This window comes from Haematobia irritans, chromosome 3 (assembly GCF_050003625.1).
Source record: "Haematobia irritans isolate KBUSLIRL chromosome 3, ASM5000362v1, whole genome shotgun sequence".
NCBI lineage: Eukaryota > Metazoa > Arthropoda > Insecta > Diptera > Muscidae > Haematobia > Haematobia irritans.
In genome coordinates this window covers 13,249,206-13,274,518 of record NC_134399.1, presented here as the reverse complement: position 1 = coordinate 13,274,518, position 25,313 = coordinate 13,249,206, and the positions used below count along the sequence as shown (strand labels likewise).

Genomic DNA, 25,313 nt, shown 5'->3' with positions numbered 1-25,313 from the left:
GAAACATGCATGGATTCAGTTGGAAAACTGTTAAGGTTGTGAAAATTTTGAAACTATGAAGTAAATAAATTAAATTAAATTAAATTAAATTAAATTAAATTAAATTAAATTAAACTAAATTAAATTAAATTAAATTAAATTAAATTAAATTAAATTAAATTAAATTAAATTAAATTAAATTAAATTAAATTAAATTAAATTAAATTAAATTAAATTAAATTAAATTAAATTAAATTAAATTAAATTAAATTAAATTAAATTAAATTAAATTAAATTAAATTAAATTAAATTAAATTAAATTAAATTAAATTAAATTAAATTAAATTAAATTAAATTAAATTAAATTAAATTAAATTAAATTAAATTAAATTAAATTAAATTAAATTAAATTAAATTAAATTAAATTAAATTAAATTAAATTAAATTAAATTAAATTAAATTAAATTAAATTAAATTAAATTAAATTAAATTAAATTAAATTAAATTAAATTAAATTAAATTAAATTAAATTAAATTAAATTAAATTAAATTAAATTAAATTAAATTAAATTAAATTAAATTAAATTAAATTAAATTAAATTAAATTAAATTAAATTAAATTAAATTAAATTAAATTAAATTAAATTAAATTAAATTAAATTAAATTAAATTAAATTAAATTAAATTAAATTAAATTAAATTAAATTAAATTAAATTAAATTAAATTAAATTAAATTAAATTAAATTAAATTAAATTAAATTAAATTAAATTAAATTAAATTAAATTAAATTAAATTAAATTAAACCAAATCAAATCAAATTAAATTAAATTAGAAGTAAAAATAAATATATTTAGGCCCTCTCAATATTAATTTACATTGCTATATTCTTTACATGATTTGCTTTTTATAAATTTTTTTTTACAAACAATATATTCATTGACGTTATTGCTGGGGTTTTTTTTATTTTTCATATGATTTTCGCTGATTTGCAAAATACAACATCATTGTTTATAAATTGAGTTAAGGTTTTTAATTTTGATGTTTAAAGTTAGTTGGTCGACAGCTAAAGCACAGTGGTTTAGATTGTAGCTGAATTAAATTATAATAAATTGTAAAATTTCAAACCCTTAGAGTGAGGAGGAGAGGACAATGGGGAAAGAACAATTTTTGTGAAAAATCTATAAGAAGCAGGGGTCCTTTCATTAAAAGGGCAATTGGAATTACCGATACTTCATGGGATGTTTGTCAGAAATTTCGTTGTACCATAAGATTCTGAAGAGGGTTTTTTTTTAAATAAAATTTTGCTAAGCTGGTTTTTGTCTCTCTTCAGTTTTTCCCCACTGTGCTTATGTTTGCCATCTCCCGAGTATAGCGTGACAATAATTCAACCTTTTTTTTAGTGCTTCATGTTGCTTTGAATTTGCGAATAAATTGCATTCATTACCTCTGTGGCTTTTAGGGTTTTGTTGTCTGTTTTTTTGTTCACATAATTTTTTTGCGATTCAAGTCTCATTGTGCCGGCATACTCACATCTCATATAATCAACAAAAAAATACATATATATTAATAAATTCGAATGCAATTCGAACAAATTCGGGCCATATTTAATGAGATATTGATGGGAAATGTGAATATGAAAAAAAAAAAAAAATAAATATTTTGCAATTAAATTGGGAAAATTAATAATGATTTTATATAAAACTATAACTTAGGGTATTTTGGACAATAGAAATTAGTGATAATTACATACTGGTTTTAATAGAGGAAAAGGGCATAAGTTTAGGATTTACAAAATTTTGTCGTAAGCACACTGATTACTGGTATTGACATTGTCTGAAGTCAACTAGGAATTAATAAATCTGACCCACTTTTTGAGTATTGTAGAAATCGAACATAAAAGTGAATTACGTCTTCAACATTGGGGAAGAGTTTATCTTATTTCTATAGAAAATTTTGTCAAAATTTTATTTCTATAGAAAAATTTATCAAAATGTTATTTCTATAGACAATTTTGTCAAAATTTTATTTCTGTAGAAAAGTTTTGTTAAAATTCTACTTTTTTTTGAACATTTTATTTCTTTTAAAAAAATTTGTAGAAATTTTACTTCCTTAAAAAAATTTTGTCAAAATTTTATTTCTATGAAAAAATTGATCAAAATTTTATTTCTATAGAAAATGTTGTCAAAAATTTATTTCTATAGAAAATTTTGTCAAAATTGTATTTCTATAGTTATTGTCAACATTTTATTTCTATAGAAAATTTTATCAAATTTTATTTCCATAGAAAATTTCATCAAAATTTAATTTTTATAGAAAATGTTTTCAAAATTTTATTTCCTTAAAAAAATTTTGTCAAAATTTTATTTTTGTGGAAAAATTTATCAAAAATTTTATTTCTATAGAAAATTGTGTCAAAATTTTATTTTATAGAAAAATTTATCAAAATTTTATTTCTATAGAAATTTTGGACAAAAGTTTTATTTCTATAGAAAATTGTGTCAAAATTTTATTTCTATAGAAAATTTTGTCAAATTTTATTTCTATCGAAAATTTTGTCAAAATGTTCTATCTATAGAATTTTTTTTTTCAAAATTTTATTTCTATAGAAAATTTTGTCAAAATTTTATTTCTATGGAAAAATGTATCAAAATTTTATTTCTATAGAAAAATTTGTCAAAATTTTATTTCTATAGAAAATTTTGTCAAAATTTTATTCTATAGAAGATTTTGTCAAAATTTGATTTCTATAGAAAATTTTGTCAACATTTTATTTATTTAAAAAAAAATTTGTCAAAGTTTTATTTTATAGAAACATTTATCAAAATTTAATTTCTATAGAAAAATTTGTCAATATTTTATTTCTATAGAAAATTTTGTCAAAATTTTATTTCTATAGAAAATGTTGCCAAAAATTTTATTTCTATAGAAAATTTTGCCAAAAATTTTATTTCTATAGAAAATTTTGTCAAAATTTTATTTCTATAGAAAATTTTGTCCTGATTTTATTTCTATAGCAAATTTTGTCAAAATTTTATTTCTATAGAAAATTTTGTCAAAATTATATTTCTATAGAAAATGTTGTCAAAATTTTATTTTATAGAAAAATGTATCAAAATTTTATTTCTATAGAAATTTTTATTTCTATTTTATTTCTATAGAAAATTTAGTCAAAATTTTATTTCTAAAGAAAATTTAGTCAACATTTTATTTCTATAGAAAATTTTGTCAAATTTTATTTCTGTAGTTGTTGTCAACATTTTATTTCTTTGGAAATTTTGCCAAATTTTATTTCCATAGAAAATTTTGTCAAAATTTTATTTCTATAGAAAATGTTGTCAAAATTTTATTTCAATATAAACTTTTGTCAAAATTTTATTTCTATAGAAAAATTTCATCAAAATTTAATTTTTATAGGAAACTTTGTCAAATTTTTATTTTATAGAAAATTTTGTAAAAATTTTATTTCTATAGAAAATTTTGTCAAAATTTAATTTTGATAGAAAATTTTATCAAAATTTTATTTCTTTAGAAAATGTTGTCAAAATTTTATTTGTGTGGCAAATTTTATTTGTATGGAAAATTTCATCAAAATTTAATTTTTATAGAAAATTTGTCAAAATTTTATTTCTGTAGAAAATTTTGTCAAAATTTTATTTTTATAGAAAATTTTGTCAAAATTTTATTTCTATAGAAAATTTTGTTAAAATTTTATTTCTATAGAAAATTTTGCCAAAATTTTATTTCTATAGAAAATTTTGTCAAAATTTTATTTCTATAGAAAATTTTGTCAAAATTTTATTTCTATAGAAAATTTTGTCAAAATTTTATTTTTATAGAAGATTTTATCAAAATTTTATTTCTATAGAAAATTTTGTCAAAATTTTATTTCTATAGAAAATTTTGTCAAAATTTTATTTCTATAGAAAATTTTGTCAAAATTTTATTTCTATAGAAAATTTTGTCAAAATTTTATTTCTGTAGAAAAGTTTTGTCAAAATTCTATTTCTATCTAAAATTTTGTCAACATTTTATTTCTTTTAAAAAAACATTTGTAAAAATCTTATTTCCTTAAACAAATTTTGTCAAAATTTTATTTCTATGGAAAAATTTATCAAAAATTTTATTTCTATAGAAAAATTTTTTAAAATTTTAGTTTACAGAAAAATTTACCAAAATTTTAATTCTATAGAGAATTTTGTCAAAATTTTATTTACATAGAAAATTTTGTTATAATTTTATTTCTATAGAAAATTTTGCACAATTTTATTTCAATAGAAAATTTTGTCAAAATTTTATTTCTATAGAAAATTTTGTCAAAATTTTGTTTCTATAGAAAATTTTGTCAAAATTTTATTTCTATAGAAAACTTTGTCAAAATTTTATTTCGATAGAAAATTTTGTCAAAATTTTATTTCTATACAAAATTTTGTCAAAATTTTATTCCTATAGAACATTTTGTTAAAATTTTATTTCTATAGAAAATTTTGTCAAAATTTTATTTCTATAGAAAATTTCATCAAAATTTAATTTTTATAGAAAATTTTGTCAAATTTTTATTTCTATATAAAATTTTGTCAAAATTTTATTTCTCTAGAAAATGTCAAAATTTTATGTCTATAGAACATTTTGTCAAATTTTTATTTCTATAGGGAATTTTATCAAAATTTAATTTGTATAGAAAATTTTGTCAAAATTTTATTTTTACAGAAAATCGCAACCATATCATTTTCTTGGAAATTATGTATTTGATTGCCGCAAGAATTTTATGTTGGGTGATAAAACAACATTTTTGCTACAAAAATGTTCCATGTTCACCATCCAAAATTTACAAATTCTTGGAACTTGTTTGAGGTTATTATTTTCCTTTTCTGCATGTAGGTTTTGCCCTTTGTTCTTCGTCACCAATTAAGCATATTTTCTACCGCCTGCAAAAATACCACCTAACCATGATTAATACCTAAAAACGAAGATGAGCAATTATAATTGCAAAAGTTTAACATTTTAACTGTAACCACTACCATGCCATCAAAAACAAAGTAAACAAGATAATAAAAGACCATATGTGAATATGCTTCAACTACGATGCTCATAAGCAATAACTTGCAAACCGTTTGGAGGCTTGCTGCAAGCTATAGTGTTTATATGATGATGTAGGACTCAAAATAAGAGCGAATTTCCAAAGCCTAACGACAACAAGTGCTGTTATTGAAAGTTTGTCCCCGTTGTGGAATATCCAATTTCATGGGAGTTAAATGCAAGATTTTCGCATTAAAAATTGAAATGAAGAAAAAAACCTATGAAAGTAGGTATGAAAAAACAGACATTTTTCATAATAGCCAATTTTCCAAATGATGTCTAAGACGATAGACAGACAGGTGTGTGACTTTCAGTACAAGGGAATGGTATTAGAAGCCTGAGCATGTCATTTGTCAAGCTAAAGATGTACATTGGAAAAATAATGGAAGTATGTTATAATAAAATTAGATATTCTATATAATTAAATTAAAGATATTTTTTTCTTTGTCAAAATTTTATCTCTATAGAAAATTTTGTCAAAACTTTTTGCCTTTAGGAGATTTTGTCAAAATTTTTTGATATAGAAAATTTTGTCAAAATTTTATATAGAATTTTTTTTCAAAATTTTTTGTCAATAAAAAAGTTTGTCAAACATTTTTGTCTATAGAAAATTTTGTCAAAATTTTTTGTCTATAGAAAATTTTGTCAAAATTTTTTGTCTACAGACAATTTTATCAAAATTGTATCTCTATAGAAAATTTTGTCAAAATTTTTTGTCTACAGAAAATTTTATCAAAATTGTATCTCTATAGAAAATTTTGTCAATATTGTTTGTTATAGAATATTTTGTCAAAATTTTTGTCTATAGAAAATTTTGTCAAAATTTTATCTCTATACAAAATTTGGTCAACATTTTTGTCTTTAGAAAATTTTGTCAAAATTGTTTGCCTATAGAAGATTTTCTCAAAAATTTTTGCCTATAGAAAATTTTGTCAAAATTTTTTGTCTATCGAAAATTGTATCCAAATTCTTTGTCTATATAAGATTTTGTCAAAATTTTATCTTATTGACAATTTTGTCAAAAGTTTATCTCTATCGAAAATTTTGTAAAAATTCTTTGGCCATAGAAAGTTTTGTCATAATTTTTTGTCTATAGAAAATTTTGTCAAAATTGTTTGTCTATAGAAGATTTTGTCAAAAATTTTTTTGTGCATTGAAAATTTTGTCAAAATTCTACCTTTATAGAAAATTTTGTCAAAATTTTATTTCTATAGAAAATTTTGTCAAAATTTTATTTCTATAAAAAATTTTGTCAAAATTTTATTTCTATAGAAAATTTTGTCAAAATTTTTTGTCTATAGAAAATTTTGACAAAATTTTTTGTCTCTCGAAAATGGTATCAAAATTCTTTGTCTATAGAAGATTTTGTCAAAATTTTATCTTATGGACAATTTTGTCCAAATTTTATCTCTATAGAAAATTTTGTCAAAATTTTTGGTCCATAGAAAATTTTGTCAAAATTTTTTGTCTATATACAATTTTGTCAAAATTTTTTGTCGATAGAAAATTTTGTCCAAATTTTCTCTGTATAGAAACTTTTGTAAACATTTTTTGTCTATAGACAATTTTGTCAAATTTTTATTTCTATAGAAACTTTTGACAACATTTTTTGTATATAGAAAATAGAAGATTTCGTAAAAATTTTTTGTTTCTGGAAGATTTTGTCAAAATTTTTTGTCTACAGACAATTTTATCAAAATTGTATTTCTATAGAAAATTGTATCAAAATATTTTGTCTATAGAAAATTTTGTCAAAATTTTTTGTCTATAGAAAATTTTGTCAAAGTTTTTTGTCTATAGAAAATTTTGTCAAAATTTCTGCCTTCTACAGAATTTTGTCAAAATATTTTGTCTATAGTAGATTTTGTCAAAATTTTTTGTCTATAGAAAATTTTGTCAAAATAGACAAATTTTATTTCTATAGAGCCGGTTCTGGGCATTATTGTATCTATCTCGTCTCCTCCTGGGATTTTTTTTCAGTGTTGCAAGCATACCTCCTCTTGATTAGGTTTCATGTGCTTTTAATTAGAAAACTTAAACAGGCCAATGAATAATTCCATTTAAATGAGATCATTGTGAGGAAAAACGAAAAAAAAAATACCATAGAGGAAACCATACACCCACAATTGGCATTGTTGGGTGTTTGGTGGATAACCATTACCATTAGTGAGTGATGATTTACCTCCGTATCTTCATGGAAACACACAATGGAGGTTAACTAAACTAAGTATATATATGGGACCATATACAAGCTAATTGGAAAAATTGTTGTGCAAAATGTGTAGCCAAAACTGAGCTGTGGGTGTTGTTAGATGATGAGTTAGCTCAATCAATGAAGGTCTGACTACAGACTGATACCCAAGTGCAATCAGGCTCAAGTTGCACTCTGACAGTATCCAATTAAAAATAAAACTAAACGGCTTCAAGTAGTGACCTGTCTTTTTGCCCCCCGCGCTATAGCGTCAAGTCATCGAATGTACTTTGGCCACTTGTCAATCCATCTATCCATCAAACCCCGAGTACACCCAAAGGCCAATGTTAAGAGAGTAATAAACAGCATTAACAATCATCACTAAAACTTTTAATGAGATAAACACTTTTTTATTATTAATTATGAAATTCTGACGCTGAGTAGACATAAATAAGACAGACGGTGACGACCTCTGAATGGACAGACAGACAGACAGACAGACAGACAGACAGACAGACAGACAGACCGAATGAGACGGACGTTTAAACTGGCAGGTAACTCAACTCTACTGTCACTAGAGTCACGGTCAAGCTTAAAACCTTCCTCAGATGTTTTTAACTAAAATGTATTTTTAAGTTGATGTGTTTTTTAAATCTTTCTGTTCTTTTTTAGTATATTTGCTCATTTATCTTCATAATTATTTACATAGATTAAAGTTTGCCATTATTGTCGTAATTATTAGAAATAATTAAAGAATTTATTATTGTTCTCGGAGAAAAATGACTGTCCATGTATCAAAGTCTGTCATGTTAATAGTTTTTATTGATATCACATCATCAGTATAGGGGCATAGTTTGATCAAATTGATTGAAACTTGTTTTGTAAGGCCTTACCCGCAATCGATAAAATATTACCTTTAGCATTACCGAGAGCTGGGGTAATGGGTTTACATTCTGAATGGGAAAATCAATCGACTTTGGAATAATGAGATAGTATATGGAGAAACCTCTCAAACTTGAATAGTTTGAAAACCGAACACTTTTCAAATGTGAACAATTGTCGTGAGAACTTTGCAGTAAAATTAAACTCTCATACCTGGATACACACAGAGAAGTAATATGATCACCTCAACCATGTTTCAAGAGCAAAATGTTATTTTTGAATGGTGACCATGTAACATATTTGTCCCAACCTTGTTATTTTCTCGGCGAGAAAAGAACATTTTTGCCATAAACATGTTACATGGTCACCATCCAGAAATATCATTTTGCTCTTGAAACATGGTTGAGTTGATCATATTCCTTCTATGCATGTACCTCCCAAATGTGGACAACATTTAGATGAGCGTGGGTATCCACTTCCGAGAGGATATGGTATATGGTAAAATAATTCATTAACCATATTGTCACAGTATGAGAGGAAGTTGATTAACCAGTTGATCTACAGCTCGACCGAAACGGATATTTTTTGATGAAGCCGAAGACGATGTAATGTGGAAGACGAAGCCGATACATTCACCGTCTAAAAAGTCATTTTGCTCTTGAAACATATGTGGGGTGATCGTTCTCTGCATGTAATCTGAGGTCTTCGGCTTCTATAAATCGAGATATTTTCGGTTCGCAAATAGGCGTGCCGAAAATGGTGTGTGACCGACACATGTTTTGGTATAGCCCCCATATAGATCGATTTGCCGATTTAGCTTCTTGGCCTTCTCGAAACCTTAGTTTTTTTTGTCTGAAATTGTATCACTAGATTTACAATTTCAGACAAACTGAGTCGACCAAAACTAACTGAGTCGAATATGGTTTGTAGCGTCTCGACTTGACTTTTTGGGATTCTAGTAACTACCTGAAAATGGATATTTAGCATAATTTTAGTTCCGTAAATAGGTGTACCGAATATAAAGTATATCGGTCTATTATAGACTGATCTTCCTGTTTGACTTGTTCGGCTTCTAGAAATTCCGAATTTACTTATCTTCCTATTTGACTTCTTCGGCTTCTAGAAATCCCGAATTTTATCCATTTTGTTGGAAATTGGAAATCTGGAGGTATTTTTGGATTTAGTTTTTATCGATTCATTTGGCAAAGCCTAGACCCATCTCCGGATTTTAGGTAGAAGGCGCACTGATCATCCAAACTAAATGTAAAATTTCCAGCTTTTACTTTTCCTACACCCATTGCAAAAATCATGAACGGCGTGCTCATTTCCAAACGATCCGTTCATGAAAGTGAATCAACACAAATGTGGTGTCAAACGGAGACCAGACGGTGTCATTCTGACATTCTGACGTTGTCAAAACAACAACCAGCATCTATGATCTGAAAACGTAATGGTTTTAAAAAAATAGAAAATCAGCTACCCTGATTCCAACCTGGATTGCCTGCAACATACACCCCTTAGCGCATTGTATAACTAGATTTTGACAAAATTTTCCATAGAAATAAAATTTTGACAAAATTTTCTATAGAAATAAAATGTTGACAACATTTTCTAAAGAAATGAAATTTTGACAAAATTTTCTATGGAAATAAAATTTTGACAAAATTTTCTATGGAAATTAAATTTTGACAAAATTTTCCATAGAAATAAAATGTTGACAAAATTTTCTATAGAAATAAAATTTTGACATAATTTTCTACAGAAATAAAATTTTGGCAAACTTTTCTATAGAAATAAAATTTTGACAAAATTTTCTATAGAAATAAAATGTTGACAAAATTTTCTATAGAAATAAAAAGTTGACAAAATTTTCTATAGAAATAAAATTTTGACAAAATTTTCTATAGAAATAAAATTTTGACAAAATTTTCTATAGAAATAAAATGTTGACAAAATTTTCTATAGAAATAAAATTTTGGCAAAATTTTCCAAAGAAATAAAATTTTGACAAACTTTTCTATAGAAATAAAATTTTGACAAAATTTTCTATAGCAAAAAAATTTTGACAAAATTTTCTATAGAAATAAAATTTTGACCAAAATTTCTATAGAAATAAAATTTTGACAAAATTTGCTATAGAAATAAAATTTTGACAAAATTTTATATAGAAATAAAATTTTGACAAAATTTTATATAGAAATAAAATTTTGACAAAATTTTATATAGAAATAAAATTTTGACAAAATTTTCTATAGAAATAAAATTTTGACAAAATTTTCTATAGAAATAATAATTTAAAAAAAAATCTATAAAAATAAAATTTTGTCAAAATTTTCAATAGAAATAAAATTGCACCACTAGACTTTTCATGACCAAAGAAAAACGAAAGCCGCTCATTAAATCGTGAACGCCGGTGGACGAAACCGTGAACATTCCGTTTTGAGTTCGAGTTCCTTTTGAGTTTTCATGAACGTTTCCGTTTCATTTTGGTACCGCCCGTTCACGATTTTGGAACGTAATTTTTTCTATTAGTGTACTCAAATCAATTCTTTATTTAATTATTTTCTTACTCACTTAAACGGGAAGTTTAAGATTCATCTAAAACTCAAACAAAAAGGGGTCTTATAAACGCAGAAACCAACCTAATAAAATAAATAAAAAATGTTTGCTTCGGTTAATCGGCCAAATCACACCGAAGTTCGTTTCTGATTATTTATTTTTGGCGGAGTGCCGAAGCCGATTCTTCGGCCGAGTTCTACTAAATTCTTTTAAACCTTGACGAGTGAGTAATTCCTATGATTTATGGCCAAATTTGAAGGAAACATTTTAGAGAAAAGATAGAAATCGAACTAGAAACTATTAGTACATGGTATGAGACACTCAATTTATTTAGTAGTTTGTTTGAAAAACAGAAAACGGGTTAGCCGCGGTTCAAAACCCGGTTTTTTAAATATTTAATTTTTTCTCTATCCGGTTTTTATTTGATGCTTCGTTTTAAGAGGAGCTGTCTGAACACCATTTACAAAGACTTTGGTGACTGAACATTTGTTGTATGTATAGTGAAAAATTAATTCTTACATTGATTAATTTTTTCCCTCGGGTTTGTTTTCGTTTTTCATCAAAAAGTTCATATCAATTTTACGAATTTGTTTTTTCCTTGGGTGTGAATTATTGACACAAGACACTTATTGCACATATGATCATTATTTGCAGGAAAAACATTTGACATACTAGAGACGCGAATCATAAATGCTTGTATACATGTATGATTGCAACCAACAACAGGTAGTAAACATAAACATTCAATGACTTTACAAAAATTATTGCCAATCAAATATTTTATGATGATTTCTGTCAACAAGCTTTGTGTCAAGTCTTATCTCATTTCCATAAATGTGATGACCCGGCATATTATGAGTAAGCCGTCAAAGGTATAAATCAACGAAAAGTTTTCACTAAAACAACAGAGGTATAAAAAAAAAATAATTGAAAAAAAAATTAAAAATATAAATAAGAATATAAACGTTATTAATATACAATTTTTAATTTATTTAAACCATAAAAAATTATATTTTTAGGTTTGGAATTATTTTTTGGGATTTTTATTTAATTTTTTAAGAATTCTTTATGTGCAATAATTTTTAGATCTAGTCACATAAAATTTTGACAAAATTTTCTATAAAAATTAAATTTTGACAAAGTTTTCTATAGAAATAAAAAAAATTTCCTACTGAAATAAAATTTTCTATTGAAAAAAAATTTTGACAAAATTTTATATAGAAATAAAATTTTGACAAAATTTTTAATAGAAATAAAATTTTGACAACATTTTCTATAGAAATAAAAATTTTACCAAATTTTCTATAGAAATAAAATTTTGACAAAATTTTCTACAGAAATGAAATTTTGACCAAATTTTCAATAGATATAAAATTTTGGCAAAATTTTCTATAGAAATAAAATTTTGAGAACATTTTAATAAAATGTAGACAACATTTTCTATGGAAATAAAATTTTGAAAACATTTTAATAAAATGTAGACAAAATTATCTATAGAAATAAAATTTTGACAAAATTTTCTGTAGAAATAAAATTTTGACAAATTTTTCTATAGACATAAACTTCTGACACAATTTTGTATAGACATAAAATTATGACAAAGAAATTATCTATAGAAATAAAATTTTGACAAAATTTTCTATAGAAATAAAATTTTGTATAGAACTAAATTTTGACAAAATTTTCTTTGAAATAAAATTTTGACAAAATTTTCTTAGAAATAAAATTTTGACAAAATTTTCTATAGAAATAAAATTTTGATAAAATTTACTATAAAAATTAAATTTTGAAAAAATTTTCTATAGAAATAAAATTTTGACAAAATTTTCTATAGAAATAAAATTTTGATAAAATTTTCTATAGAAATAAAATTTTGACAAAATTTCTACAGAAATAAATTTTTGACAACATTTTCTATAGAAATAAAATTTTGACAAAAATTTTCTATAGAAAAATAAAATTTTGACAACATTTTCTATAGAAATAAAATTTTGACAAAATTTTCTATAGAAATAAAATTTTGTATAGAAAAAAAATTTTGACAAAATTTAGTATAGAACTAAATTTTGCCAAAATTTTGTATAGAACTTAATTTTGACAAAAATATCTATAGAAATAAAATTTTGACAACATTTTCTATAGAAATACAATTTTTTTTTAAGTTTGGCATTTTTTGTGGCAGTTTTATTTAATTGTTTAAGAATTTTTTATGTGCAATAATTTTTAGATCTAGTCACATAAAATTTTCTATAAAAATTAAATTTTGACAAAATTTTCTATAGAAATAAAATTTTGACAACATTTTCTACAGAAATAAAATTTTGACAAAATTTTTTATAGAAATAAATTCTTGCATATTTTTGTTTGTTTGCTAGTTTTTTCAGAAAATTTTGTCCAAATTTTGTTAGATTATTTTTGCCTTGAGTGTTGACAGAAGCAATTTGTTGTGGTTAATTTGTCGAATAACATGATATTAATTCACATTTGTGGACATGTAATGGATAAACGAGTGCTAAGTTTTTTTTTTTTAACCATCACTGCTTGGGTATTCAGTATTAAAAGAAACCACACCTAATTATTCTTTTATCAATGAAAGTTGTTTATTTTAAGTTTTGACAAAATTTTCTATAAAAATTAAATTTTGACAAAATTTTTTATAGAAATTAAAATTTGACAAAATTTTCTATAGAAATAAAATTTTTACAAAAATTTCCTACTGAAATAAAATTTTGTATAGAAATAAAATTTTGACAAAATTTAGTATAGAACTAAATTTTGACAAAATTTTGTATAGAACTTAATTTTGACAAAAATATCTATAGAAATAAAATTTCGACAACATTTTCTATAGAAATAAAATTTTGACCAAATTTTCTTTTGAAATACAATTTTGACAAAATTTTCTATAGAAACAAATTTTTACCAAATTTTCTATAGAAATAAAATTTTGACAAAATTTTCTATAGAAATAAAATTTTGACAAAATTTTCTATAGAAATAAAATTTTTACAAAATTTTCTATAGAAATAAAATTTTGACAAAATTTTCTATAGAAATAAAATTTTGACAAAATTTTCTATAGAAATAAAATTTTGACAAAATTTTGTATAGAAATAAAATATTGACAAAGTTTTCTATAGAAATAAAATTTTGACAAAACTTTCTATAGCACTAAAATTTTGATAAAATTTTCTATAGAAATAAAATTTTGACAAAATTTTCTATAGAAATAAAATTTTTACAAAATTTTCTATAGAAATAAAATTTTGACAACATTTTCTACAGAAATAAAATTTTGACAACATTTTCTATAGAAATAAAATTTTGACAAAATTTTGTATAGAAATAAAATATTGACAAAGTTTTCTATAGAAATAAAATTTTGACAAAACTTTCTATAGCACTAAAATTTTGATAAAATTTTCTATAGAAATAAAATTTTGACTAAATTTTCTATAGAAATAAAATTTTGACAAAATTTGCTATAGAAATAAAATTTTGACAACATTTTTAATAAAAATAAAGTTTTGCTTATTTTTGTTTGTTTTTGGAGAAAAATTTGTCCAAATTTTGTTAGATTATTTTTGGCTCGGGTGTTGACATAAGCAATGTATTGTGGTTAATTTATCGAATAACATGATAATAATTCATATTTGTGGACATGTCCTGGATAAACGAGTGCTAAGTTTTTTTAAACTATCACTGCTTGGGTATTCAGTACTAAAAGCCTAACCACACCTAATTATTCTGTTACCAATGAAAGTTGTTTATTTTAAGTTTAGGGACTTGATTTCGAATGGAATTACATTTAAACCAATTTTGAGAAGCTTTCCCTAATTGAGACATTGAACTCCACACATAGATTTTTTTCATACTAAAAGTCTACGAACTCATTAAAGTACGCCCCGAAAAAAAAATGAACCAACCTTGCCACCAAATATCTTGAAAATAAACGCGCACCTCAAAAGGAAGCCAATCAATTAGTGCAACCTGCCCAATCAACTGTGTATAATTCCATTAGTGAACTCTGGGCATTTGGTAAATAATCACCTTGCTATGATGTAAATACCACCTACTTTTATGTGGGTCTTTGAATCACAAAATCTAGTCATTAGGCCAACTATTGATTTCTATTCGAATGCATTTTTCTTTCATTTAATTAAAATTTAATTAGTCATGCTTTGTATCAAAAGCAGATATAGGTGGACATGAGGTACTTACCTTGTGCAATGGCTTATGTTTGTCGGACGTTGTGTAGTTTTTCTTAATCCTGAAAGAGATGAGTAAAGAAAGACATTTTAATTATTTATTATTTTTTTTTTTGAGGATTACATAAAAAAATTACATAGTAAAGTGGTGGCGATAGAAGATTTGATTTTTGTGCTAATTTAAATGGTAGGGGAATAGCAGGTTTTTGGGGGGCTGGGTGGTAATATAATTTTTTTTTATCGAAGTTATTTTGAAAAATACTATTAAATGTGAAAATAGAAAAACGTTGATTATTTGGTTTTATGCGATCTTTTGTGTATTAAACAGAAACATATTTTTTTTTCAAGTTTGGGATCGATTTAAAATTTGAATTTTTAGCTGATGGCCTCAGTTGTCAATGTTTTTTATATCTTTATACTAATATTATATTTACTATAAATTTAGTATCAACTATAAAATAAAATAAAATAAAATAAAATAAAATAAAATTTGAATTTTTTTCACAAAATTAGGAATTAGTAAAACCTCGTGTCAACTTCCCTGTAGTCTAGTAGTTTTTTTTTATAGTTTTAAGACTTATACATTGCCGTATTTGGCAAACTATCTGTAGCATTTAGTTTCATTGCAAGCTTTTTTCAGCTTACTATTTGGTCAATAAGCAATAAATGTAATACGGCATTTAGGGCATTGTATATGTATTACTCATTATTTTTTATTTATTAAATTCCCCTATGGCATTTTCATTAGATTTACGCTCTTTTTCCTATTAAATACCGGTAAAAATTCTATTAAATAAACCCTAAAACCAAAAAACTTTTAAGCAAGAATATATGTATATATGGGATAGTCCACTATGATCCGCTTCATTGAGATTTTTTTAAAAAATTTTTAAATTTCTATACAAGTAAAGAACAATTCTGATTCATTCTAGATTGTTAAATTTAACTCACGCACATTTCATTCAATTTTAACCATTTTGTAGCAAAAACATGAATTTGACAAAAATTTCAATCGTATTAATAACTTGGAATCTGTAGTAAGCTGATGTCAAAGTAACCCAAGTCAACATTTAAAAAATTTTCGTTTCTTGAAATTTGATTTATATTTTATATAGATATTTTATTTAAGAAAATAACTTCTTATTAATTTTTAATCAGGTGATTTAGTAGAGTAGCTTTTTACATTTGTTGGCTTAGCATATTTGTCTTATTACCATCTCTAGTTTTATATGACCATTGGCATATGAACACGCACCTACAACGGCCAAAGAATACATACAACCCATGACCTGACCCCAAATCTCCCACGCAAATGGCTTGAAGCGAAAACGAAGCGATGGCTCCATTTGACAAACATATGTAGCATACAATGGCAGGTTATGCCGTTGGAGATTGTGGGGCACCAATGGAACAAAGGCCGACAAAAGTTGAATAAAATAAACATGGAATTGACACCGATTTCCCGTGGAAATAATTTTTGAAAAGCGAAAAATAAAAAAATATAAAAGAGTCTATATTAGGGTAGTTGAAAAGGAATTGGTTAAATGTATTATTAATTTAATTAAATATTTTTTAAAGTAATTTATTGTCAAAATAATTAATTTGATTTAGTTTGCTAAAATCACATTACTTTAATTTTATTTATTTTTTTAGATCATTTTATTTCAATTCAATTCAATTAATTTATTTATTTCAATTCATTTCATTTCGTTTCTTTCTTTTCATTTCAATTTATTTTATTTTATTTCATTTCATTTTACATCATTTCATTTCATTTCAATTTATTTTATTTCACTTCACTTCACAAACACTTCATTTTATTTTAATTCATTTCATTTCATTCCATTTCATTCCATTTTATTCCGTTTTATTCATTTCATTTCATTTCAATTTATATTATTTCATTTCATTTCAATTCATATTATTTCATTTCATTTCATTTCATTTCATTTCATTTCATTTCAATTCATTTTACTTCATTTTTGTTTCATTTCATTTCAATTTATTTTATTTCACTTCACTCCACTTCATTCCACTTCACTTCACTTCGCTTCACTTCACTACACTACACTTCACTTCACTACACTTCACTTCACAACACTTCATTTTATTTCAATTCAATTCATTTCATTCCATTTCACTTCACTTCACTTCACTTCACTTCATTTCATTTCATTTCATTTCATTTCATTTCATATCATATCATTTCATTTCATTTCATTTCATTTCATTTCATTCATTTCATTTCATTTCATATCATATCATATCATATCATATCTATATCATATCATATCATATCATATCATATCATATCATATCATATCATATCATATCATATCATATCATATCACATCACATCACATCATATCATATCATATCATATCATATCATATCATATCATATCATATCATATCATATCATATCATATCATATCATATCATATCATATCATATCATATCATATCATATCATATCATATCATATCATATCATATCATATCATATCATATCATATCATATCATATCATATCATATCATATCATATCATATCATATCATATCATATCATATCATATCATATCATATCATATCATATCATATCATATCATATCATATCATATCATATCATATCATATCATATCATATCATATCATATCATATCATATCATATCATATCATATCATATCATATCATATCATATCATATCATATCATATCATATCATATCATATCATATCATATCATATCATATCATATCATATCATATCATATCATATCATATCATATCATCATATCATATCATATCATATCATATCATATCATATCATATCATATATCATATCATATCATATCATATCATATCATATCATATCATATCATATCATATCATATCATATCATATCATATCATATCATATCATATCATATCATATCATATCATATCATATCATATCATATCATATCATATCATATCATATCATATCATATCATATCATATCATATCATATCATATCATATCATATCATATCATATCATATCATATCATATCATATCATATCATATCATATCATATCATATCATATCATATCATATCATATCATATCATATCATATCATATCATATCATATCATATCATATCATATCATTTCATTTCATTTCATTTCATTTCATTTCATTTCATTTCATGTCATTTAATTTAATTTAATTTAATTTAATTTAATTTAATTTAATTTAATTTAATTTAATTTAATTTAATTTAATTTAATTTAATTTAATTTAATTTAATTTAATTTAATTTAATTTAATTTAATTTAATTTAATTTAATTTAATTTAATTTAATTTAATTTAATTTAATTTAATTTAATTTAATTTAATTTAATTTAATTTAATTTAATTTAATTTAATTTAATTTAATTTAATTTAATTTAATTTAATTTAATTTAATTTAATTTAATTTAATTTAATTTAATTTAATTTAATTTAATTTAATTTAATTTAATTTAATTTAATTTAATTTAATTTAATTTAATTTAATTTAATTTAATTTAATTTAATTTAATTTAATTGTTACTATATATTTTCTTACCATTTGATTTAATTTAATTTAATTGTTACTATATATTTTCTTACCATTTGATTTATATTAGTATATAAGAGCTCTTTAAACGCTCACAACATAAAAGCTCAGGGAGTAAGAGCATTATTCCTTTATATAGTTAATTTTATTAAAATAAATAACGACAACAAAATTACACAACGAAGCATGGAGCTGTAACACAATTATACATTATTAAGATATTACATTATAGTCTTAAGTATTTAACAAAATTTTCAAGAATAAAAAAAGCATTGTAAACCATTGTAGCCCAAAAAGGCTCAATAAAGAAAAATATGTCTTAAATATGTCTTAATTTAATTTAATTTAATTAAATTTAATTAAATTTAATTTAATTAAATTGAATTTAATTTAATTTAATTTAATTTAATTTAATTTAATTTAATTTAATTTAATTTAATTTAATTTAATTTAATTTAATTTAATTTAATTTAATTTAATTTAATTTAATTTAATTTAATTTAATTTAATTTTTTTAAATATCCTGGTAGCTCTACTACCCTATCTCGTATCTACCCTAAGATTCCCATGAGGCTCAAGAAAACCTTTTCTTCTCGACCGGTAAATAAAAATAAAATCTGTTTACTATTGAGAATTGTAACGAATTGGGAAGGTTTAATAATTTTTTTTTTATTTAATGATCCCAAAGAGACCTATGTTAAATGGGAATAACATAAATCCAGCTTAAATTTTTGTAGTCTGGTCTTTGTCACATTACAACTTTAACATGAGAACAAAATCGACAATCTGACCTTTGTCGTAGTTAATATAAAATAAAAAAAAATAAAAAAAATAATTTATTTGATTTTTTTTTATACACAATCACTAAGATTTGAAGTAAGATAACGATTAAAGATATTTCTTCAGGAATTTCTTTATTTGTGATGCTTTAACGCATGCAAGAGATATCAATCGTTTTATGTTATTCATGCCCTTACCTATTATGTTCCATATCGGGGAAAAATATCCCAAATTGAGACGTGACATTCTTGTCATTTCTTTGCGTCTCATGGAATAGACCCGAAATTCGAGGTGGGCGTAATTTTTTTTATATTACATTCTTAATGACTTGTCTATTTATCACTCAACTGATCATTTATGAAAACATTTATGTCAATTCGGAGAGATTTATGGAACAGGCATTTAATAGTCTGTCCATGAAATAAAGTTTAAGTTTTCGAAAACATTTGGAAATGTTGCGTGCAGCAGCAGCTACAAGCATCATTCGAAACTGTTTGCTCTTCAAAATGTGGCACATTGGGTAGGCATAAATTTTCGTGCACATTTTTACGTCGTCAATTTGGAATACATATTTGAAAGCGCCATAGATTATTTTTGTATTATTGGGAGAAAAGATTTCGTTTTGAGGAAGTGAAAGATCATTTAAAATATTTTCTATTATTTTGTTAGGTCACCTAATTATGCTGAACATGGAAGCTATTGCATATGTATTGGATTTCATATTGAGGTGAGAATTGATTTTTCTTTATAGCATGAATGCTTTCTGTCACTCCCACAGTTTTTTTTGAGGGGGATTCCAACGTAGGTGTTAATGTTAAGGCTGTCACATATTTGGATTCATATCATTTTTTTTTTTAATTTCTGGAGTTTCTCCCAAGTATTCGTAATTGCTGTGAAGTCTAATTATTTTGAAAATCGCATTTTTCAGCATAGGTATTAGAATTTCGATGGAATAAGATGATTAAATTTAGGGGCATGGTTTCAATCACAGATTTAGATTCCAATGGGGCAAAACATTTAGATCTCGGATTCTCCGAAAGGCGCTATTTCATCCGACTCGAAACAACCAAAAATTCCTCAACGAGTTGGCTGAGCAATTTAATATTAAAAATTGGAAATATGTGATCCTCACCCGGAAACCGCCAAGAGGCAGCCCAAATCTCTCAATGATATGGCTGAACATTTTAACACTAAAAATTGGAAATGAGCTAAAAAAATTCTTATCTCTCTTCTGCATAAGAGAAATTTAGCTCCCGTTGTATAAGCACGGGTTAAGAAGGAAGGGATCAATGCGGCCTAACTCGGAACATCAAATTTTTGCCATTTACAATTTCCCTTTTATTAAACAATTTCAATTGCTCCCAATTACGTATGTTTTTTTTTCTCAGTATATCTTTGAGTATCAAAAATCATTAATATTCTAGAACATAATCCCATTGATGAGCGAAATTGGCAAAGGAAAATATTGTGATCATGTGATGTGTGCACATGTCTACGAAGGCAATTTCAGTTGTATCACCATCTAAGATATTGACTTTCATATCCAATTGATATTTACATGAGTACGAACGTTAATGGTCATATCATTGACCACATTAGAAATACGAGACTTACAATACTTCCTGGTTCAATGATTAACATCAAAATAGCCACATTATTATGAGTAGTCAACCACAGTTGCTGTCAAAGGTATAGCACTAGCGTGCATCTTTGCCACCGGTATGCGGGTTTCTATGTCACGTAAATCGAACAGTGTTTTGCAATCACGGTTGCCATTTGAGCCCAAAATAATCTACCATAAATTTTTAGAAAATTCAAAAAAAAAAAAAACTATCATACAAAAAATATCTTCTACAGAAAATTTTGTCAAAAATTTTAATTCTGTAGAAAATTTTGCCAAAAATTTTATTTCTATAGAAAATTTTGCAAAAAAATTTTTTTCTATAGAAAATTTTGTCAAAATTGTATTTTTATAGAAAATTTTGTCAAAATGTTATTTCTTTAGAAAATTTTGTCAAAATTTTATTTCTCTAGAAAATGTTGTCAACATTTTATTTCTTTAGAAAATTTTGTCAAAATTTTATTTCTACAGAAAATTTTGCCAAAAATTTTATTTCTACAGAAATTTTTTTCAAAATTTTATTTCTATAAAAAATTTTGTCAAAAATTTTATTTCTATAGAAAATTTTGTCAAAATTACATAACAAAATTTTGTTTCTATAGAAATTTCGTCAAATTTTTATTTCTATAGAAAAATTTGCTAAAAATTGTATTTCTATAGAAAATTTTGTCAAAATTTTATTTCTATAGAAAATTGTGGCAAAATTTTATTTCGATACAAAAATTTTGTCAAAATTGTATTTCTATAGAAAATGTTGTCAAAATTGTATTTCTATAGAAAAGTTTTGAAAATTTTTATGTCTATAGAAAATTTTGTCAAGTAATATTTCTATAGTAAATTTCGTCAAAATTTTATTTCTATAGAAAATTTTGTCAAAATTTTATTTCTATAGAAAAGTTTGTCAAAATTTTATTTCTATAGAAAATTTTTGCAAAATTTTATTTCTATAGAAAATTTTATCGAAATGTTTTATCTAAAGAAAATTTTGTCAAAATTACATGATAAAATTTTGTTACTATAGAAATTTCGTCAAAATTTTATTTCTCAAGAAAATTTCGTCAAAATTTTATTTCTATAGAAAAATTTGCTAAAAATTTTATTTCTATAGAAAAATTTGCTAAAAATTTTATTTGTATAGAAAATGTTGTCAAAATTTTATTTCTCTAGAAAATGTTGTCAAAATTTTATTTCTAAAGAAAATTTCGTCAAAATTTTATTTCTATAGAAAATTTTCTCAAAATGTTATTTCTATAGAAAATTTTGTCAAAATTTTATTTCTATAGAAAATTGTGGCAAAATTTTATTTCGATACAAAAATTTCGTTAAAATTTTATTTCTATAGAAAATGTTTGTCAAAATTTATTTTGCTATAGAAAATGTTGTCAAATAATATTTCTATAGTGAATTTCGTCAAAATTTTATTTCTATAAAAAATTTTTGCACAATTTTATTTCTATAATAAATTTTATCAAAATGTTTTATTTAAAGAAAATTTTGTCAAAATTACATAACCAAATTTTGTTACTAAAGAAATTTCGTCAAAATTTTATTTCTAAAGAAAATTTCGTCAAAATTTTATTTCTATAGAAAAATTTGCTAAAAATTTTATTTCTATAGAAAAATTTGCTAAAAAGTTTATTTCTATAGAAATTTTTGTCAAAATGTTATTTTTATAGAAAATTTTTTCAAAATTTTATTTCGATACAAAAATTTTGTCAAAATTGTATTTCTATAGAATATTTTGTCAAAATTGTATTTCTATAGAAAATTTTGTCAAAATTTTATTTGCTATAGAAAATGTTGTCAAATAATATTTCTATAGTGAATTTCGTCAAAATTTTATTTCTATAAAAAATTTTTGCAAAATTTTATTTCTATAGAAAATTTTATCAAAATGTTTTATTTAAAGAAAATTTTCTCAAAATTACATAACAAAATTTTGTTACTATAGAAATTTCGTCAAAATTTTATTTCTCAAGAAAATTTCGTCAAAATTTTATTTCTATAGAAAAATTTGCTAAAAATTTTATTTCTATAGAAAAATTTGCTAAACATTTTATTTCTATAGAAAATTTTGTCAAAATTTTATTTCTATTGAAAATTGTGGCAAAATTTTATTTCGATACAAAAATTTAGTCAAAATTGTATTTCTATAGAAAATTTTATCAAAATGTTTTATCTAAAGAAAATTTTGTCAAAATGTTATTTCTATAGAAAATTTTGTCAAAATTTTATTTCTATAGAAAATTTTGTCAAAATTTTATTTGTATAGAAAATTTTGTCAAAATTTTATTTCTATAGAAAATTTTGTCAAAATTTAGTTTTTATAGAAAATTTTGTCAAAATTTTATTTCTATAAAAAATTTGGTCAAAATGTAGTTTTTATAGAAAATTTCGTAAAAATTTTATTTCTATAGAAAATTTTGTCAAAATTTTATCTTTACAGAAAAGTTTGTCAAAATTACATAACAAAATTTTGTTTCTATAGAAATTTCGTCAAAATTTTATTTCTAAAGAAAATTTCGTCAAAATTTTATTTCTATAGGAAAATTTGCTAAAAATTTTATTTCTATAGAAAATTTTGTCAAAATTGTTTTTCTATAGAAAATTTTATCATAATTTTATTTCTATAGAAAATTGTGGCAATATTTTATTTCGATAGATAATTTTGCCAAAATTTTATTTCTATAGAAATTTTTTGAAAATTTTTAAGTCTATAGAAAATTTTGTCAATTTTTTTTTTCTATAGAAAATGTTGTCAAATAATATTTCTATAGAAAATTTCGTCAAAATTTTATTTCTAAAGAAAATTTCGTCAAAATTTTATTTCTATAGAAAAATTTGTTAAAAATGTTATTTCTATAGAAAAGTTTGTCAAAATTTTATTTCTATAAAAAAGTTTGTCAAAATTTTTTTTCTATAGAAAATTTTATCAAAATGTTTTATCTAAAGAAAATTTTGTCAAAATTACATAACAAAATTTTGTTCTTATAGAAATTTCGTCAAAATTTTATTTCTATAGAAAAGTTTGTCAAAATTTTATGTCTATAGAAAATTTTGTCAAAATTTTATTTCTATAGAATATTTTGTCAATATTTTATTTCTATAGAAAAGTTTGTCAAAATATTATTTCTAGAAAAATTTTGTCAAAATTGTATTTCTATAGAAAATTTTGTCAAAACTTTATTACTTTAGAAAATTTTGTCAAAATTGTATTACTTTAGAAAATTTTGTCAAAATTTTATTTCTCTAGAAAATTATTTCTTTAGAGAATTTTGTCAAAATTTCATTTCTACAGAAAATTTTGGCAAAAATTTTATTTCTATAGAAATTTTTTCAAAATTTTATTTTTATAAAAAATTTTGTCAAAATTTTATTTCTATAAAAAATTTTGTCAAAATTTTATTTCTATACTGAATCGCTTGTATCAGGGGTATGTATAGTTTTGACAACACAAAAATACTTAAAGTTACGGAAGACCAAAAAGTTTTTCAGCGTTGGATTATACCACCTCAGTAATACTGGTGACATTTTTGAGGGTTTCAATGGTTCTCTAAGTGATTGCACTATAATGTAGAACGCCGTTCGGGAGGCAGGTCCCTTGTCATTGAGCTTAACATGAAATCGGGCAGATTTCAGTGATAAGAGAGAAGTTCACCAATGTGATATCACAGTGGACTAAATAGTCGAAGTGAGCCTGATACATCGGACTGCCACCTAAACTAACCTACAGTAGATTACCTACACTCGTCATCTGTCTGTTTTGCAGTGCAATAGTATCGTAATCGGGAAATATTTGGAAAAATAAATAAAACATTTAAAAAAGACCTCGAGCTTGACATGACTTTATTAAGATTTTATTTCTATAGAAATTTTTTCCAAATTTTATTTCTATAGATCTTCTATCATCTTTGATCTTTGTCAAATTTTATTTCTATACAACATTTTGTCAAAACTTTATTTCTATAGACATTTGGTCAAAATTTTATATCTATAGAAAATTTTGTCAAAATTTTATTTCTAAAGAAAATTTCGTCAAAATTTTATTTCTATGGAAAATTTTGTCAATTATTTTTTTCTATATAAAAGTTTTGAAAAATTTTGTCAAAATTTTTTTCTATAGAAAATTTTCTCAAAATTATATTTCTATAGAAAATTTTATCAACATTTTAATTTTATCGGAAATTTTCTCAAAATTTTATTTCTATAAAAAATTTTGCCAAAATTTTATTTCTATAGAAAATTTTGACATAAATTTTATTTTATAGAAATTTTTTGCAAATTCTACCAAAACATCAAAAATTCTTCTAATCTACCAAACAGTACAAAAAATCTACCATTTTTGGTAGAATTCTACCAACTGTGCCAACTGTGTTTGCAATGCATATGTGTTAATCCCCTATGTTGATGGAAATAATATCATCATTTGTACCCTTTTGAGG

The 25,313-nt window shown here is 23.1% G+C and overlaps 1 protein-coding gene across 4 annotated transcripts in view; it reads right to left on the bottom strand.

The window, feature by feature from the left end:
• LOC142228023 (uncharacterized) overlaps nucleotides 1–25,313 on the bottom strand; it is a 177,348-nt gene that overhangs the window by 39,767 nt on the left and 112,268 nt on the right. For all 4 annotated transcript variants that reach the window (XM_075298285.1, XM_075298286.1, XM_075298287.1 and 1 more), the window contains one exon: nucleotides 14,911–14,959. The gene's annotated coding sequence lies outside the window, so the exon portion shown is untranslated. The remainder of the gene's footprint in view (nucleotides 1–14,910; nucleotides 14,960–25,313) is intronic.